This window comes from Octodon degus, unplaced genomic scaffold (assembly GCF_000260255.1).
Source record: "Octodon degus isolate 3935 unplaced genomic scaffold, OctDeg1.0 scaffold00352, whole genome shotgun sequence".
In the NCBI taxonomy this organism is placed as follows: domain Eukaryota; kingdom Metazoa; phylum Chordata; class Mammalia; order Rodentia; family Octodontidae; genus Octodon; species Octodon degus.
The window spans coordinates 159,447-163,751 of NW_004524928.1; positions in this window are offsets into that span (position 1 = coordinate 159,447).

Genomic DNA, 4,305 nt, shown 5'->3' on the forward strand with positions numbered 1-4,305 from the left:
GGTGCTGGGGGATTGAACCGCGGTCCCTGTGCTTTGCTAAGCTTGTTCTAAGTAGGTGCTTTAGACCACTGAGCCATCTCACCAGCCCTGCAATTAACTTTTAAAATTGTATCTAAGGGGCCAGGGAAATGGCTCAGTGGAATAAGCACTTCCATGGCAAGCGCAAGGGCCTGAGTTCAATCCCCGGTTCCGCCAAAAAAATAAAAATTGTATCTAAGGTGCTGGGGAGATAGCTCAGTGGCATAAGCACCTACCTGGCAAGTTCAAGGTGATGAGTTCAATCTCTGGCACCGCAAAAAAATTAATATTGATAATAAAATTGTATCTATATTAAAACAATGTAAAGATCTTTGAAGGATTTGGGGGTACTTTTGAATGTGAATATTTATATTGATCTCAATGAATTATTTTTAACCAAATTATTATGTCACCATAAACAAACTATCTTGGACTGGGCATAGTGACCCACACCTGTAATTACAGCACTCAAGAAGCTGAGGCAGAAAGATCACTGCAAGTTCAAGGCCAGCCTAACTATATAGTGAGACCTTGTATAAAATTTTTTAAAAAAGAAAAAAGCCCTGCAAACATTTTGGAACAAACCAGTCCCAAAACTGATGCAGCCACGACACAGACCACTATAGGGATGATGAAGTTGGGGAAAAAAAGCAGCCCAACGCAATGCTGCATGCAGGCACCATCTCAGAGCTTAAGTTTGTTTCCTTAAGTTTGTTTCTCATAAATGTTGCTGTAGTTACCTAACCCAGTACCACACGTGCTTTGTCATAAGACCGCTTGCTCCCTACATAAAATGTCAAATACCTTTGTTCCTTTGTCACAAGCTAAGCCCATGCTTCACAGGAGTATTTCTGTAACTGCACTAAATCATATCCAAAAAAAATTAATCACCTTCCTAAACACAGAGCTAGAACTGTGCTGCCTCCAGGGTCGGGGCTCAGTCCTGTGTTGTGCCCTGACCACCCGCGCACCAGCCCGGGCCTCGGCGGGTGATTCGAATAAGCGCCTTTGCTCCAGCAATGGGAAATAGTCAGGCCTGAACTCTTATCTACTATTCATTAAAAGCATGATTTGCATTTTTTTAATTCTTAAAATTCTTATTTATTTTTGGGGGACAGGATCTTGCTATGTAGCTCAGGCTGGGCTCACACGCCTCAGCTCCAAGGGCTGGGATTACAGGCTTGTGCCACCAGCTTCAGCTGATTTGCAATTTTTTTAAAGCAGGGATTTAATAAAAGTCATTATTGCTATAAACCCTAACTTTCAATCAATATCTAGCAAAATACTACCTTTTAGGAGACCTCCCACTAATTCTAGAAGCAGCCTTTATACTATTAATATTTTCTGAAAAAAAATATATTTTCTGAGAAGCTAAACAATTTAAACTTAAATAAAATGATTACTGGGAATGGCGTGGCTCGAGGACAGCCAGAGCAAGACCCTGTTCCAAAAAGCAAAAAATAAACAAATGGATGCCATGAGTACAGTGTTCAACTGACTGATTTCCAAGGATCTTTTAAGTCTTCTGACAAACTCAAAAATTTTAATTATATTCCTTTTGTGCTCTTTAATCTTCTTTTAATAACCTTTGTGAAACTAAGAGGGATTTTGTTTTTCCTAAGGGTTTCTATTTAAGTCAGATGCTTAGAATGTAATTCTGATTGGCTAACAGAGGCAAAATGCATATTAAGAATATGTTTTTTTGTTTTTTGGGGTTTTTTTTTTTTTCTTTTTTTGGTGGAACTAGGGATTGAACTTAGGCCCTTGCACTTGCCAGGGGAGTGCTATTCCACTGAGCCATCTCCCTGGCCCCAACAGTATGTTTTTTTTGTTTTTTGTTTTTTGTTTTTTGTTTTTCCAGAACCAGGGATTGAACTCAGGTCCTTGCACTTGCCAGAGAAGTGCTTATTCCACTGAGCCATCTCCCCAGCACCCCCAACAGTATGTTTTTGTAAAAAAAAATTTCTTAAATAATGAACAAAAAGGCTTTTTTTTTTTTTTTTTTGGCAGAACTGGGGATTGAACTCAGGCATTTGTGCTTTCCAGGCAAGCGCTTATTCTACTGAGCTATCTCCCCGCCCCCAAAAAAACATTTAGATTTATGTTTTTAGTTACTGAGCAGTTTTTAAATTAATCTGGTGCCACCTAAACAGTATATAAACCATGAACACATGTAGGATACAACATAATACACATATTCATGCCCACCCATAAAGGCTTGAAGTTATCAATTATCATCTTTTAGAAAGTTAGAGCCAGGCATGGTGGCACACACCTGTAATCCCAGCACTGGGAAGGCTGAGGCAGGAGGATAGCCTGGGCTACATAGTAAGTTCTATGCCAGATAGCCTGAACTATATAGTGGGGCCCTATCTCAACAGAACCCACCGGCGAGATAGTTCAATGGCATAAGTGCCGGTCTGGCAAGCTCAAGGTTCTGGGTTGAATGCCCAGTACCAAATAAATAAATATATAAATAAATACGTTATTGGCACAATTTTTTTTTCTACAGTTCTAAGCAACACTTAGCAATCTTTTCTCTCTTTTTTCTTTTTGAAACAGGGCCTTACTCTACAGTTTAGGCTGGCCTTGAACTCATGCTTTCTTCCTGGCTCAGCCTCCCAAGTGCTGGGACTGCAGGTGTATGCCACCAATCCAACCTAGCAACACTTAATTTTAAATTTGTATATCTGAAGGTAGAATTCTAGGTTGTAGCCCAGTGAAAAATATACACTGGTTGTGAAGGAGACTGTAATTGATTGCATCGTTAATCTAAGTTTGAATTTCCTGAAGCGTTTTGTTTTTGTTTTTGTTTTTGTTTTCTGTTTTAACTGAATAAATCTTAGTCAAGCTCTTATTCCAGGTTTCAAAATATTTTTCATTGTGCTAAAACTTAGATTAACTGGTCAGAAGTTTGCCTGTCTTTTCCTGGCTCTCTTGTTCAAGGCTTCCAATATGAAAAAAGAAGCCATTTTATCCCTGTGGAGGCCTAGGTAAGTGAATGCAACTAGAGGCTATACTCGTAAGTGAAATAAATCAGACCCACATATGTAGATATTGTATTGTCTCCCTCGAGTAAGAACCTGAAAAAAGAAATAAAACCTGAAAGGTGTAATAGATGTAGTAAAACAGAAAGAAATGGAACACAAGGATTAAACAATGAAGATGAAAGGAGAAGATCAGAAAAAAGGAAAGAAAAAAATATACAAGTACATATACAGGATGGCTGAGGTAATTGTACTCATAATTTCCATCAGTTTTTTGAAAATAGTAGTTAATGCTTAGAATTTTCACCTTGACTAACTATGCTGCTATCTGCGGTCTGGGCGACTACATCAAGGACAGCAATGTGTAGTGCAGGGCCCATGGTTGAGAGCCTCTCATCTTGGTCTTCTGAATGTGTGCTGTTTCTGGTGTTTTATCGATTGTTGTACTCTCTTTAAGATGAATAAGGAAGGGAAGGACTAGGATTTCTTGAAAGCAAGCGCCGAGTTCCACAGCTTCCCCAGCTGTGCATGGGTCCGACTGTTGACCTCGGCAACAGATTTGTAGGTGAAGATGGTGATAACAGCCGTTGTTAATTAGCTATTTCTGTTTTGAAAATCTGTAATGTATGTATTGTTGTATGTTACCCTGTTTCTGCCTCTTTTTTTCTATTTGTTTTTGCTTCTGTTTTTAACTCTTCAAAATAAAATAATATAAAATTTAGGCCTGCAGAGGTCACCAAAGCTGTGACCAGCCATTCAGGCTCCTATTTGCAGGTTCATCTGCTCACTGCTAACCAAATCTAAGGAGGCCATATATTTGGGTAAACAGGAAAAGGGCTTTACTCAGAGCTGCCTCTGAGGAGGTGGAGGGGCCTATTTCACCCCAGGTCGCCTTCCCACCACTTACAGGTGGGCAAGGGGGCTCTTGTAGTAAAGAACAGAGCAGAGAAGAGGGTGTGGATGGGGGAGATAACGCAGGTCCACACTTGCTTTCTCACTTCTGAAACTCATTCCACTGAACTCAGCCTGGAAAACAAAGCAGGCTGGAGGGTGGGGGGGCTGGCACCTGCATGTTCTCTCCTTTTGACCTAAAGAAAGGAGAGAGTATTGTTATGTAAAATTAAAACTTAGGGGCTGGGGAGATAGCTCAGTAGAATAAGCACTTGCCTGGCAAGTGCAAAGGCCTGAGTTCAATCCCAGGTTCCGCCAAAAAAAAAAAAAAGAAAGAAAGAAAGAAAGAAAGAAAGAAAGAAAGAAAGAAAGAAAGAAAGAAAGAAAGAAAGAAAGAAAGAAAGAACTG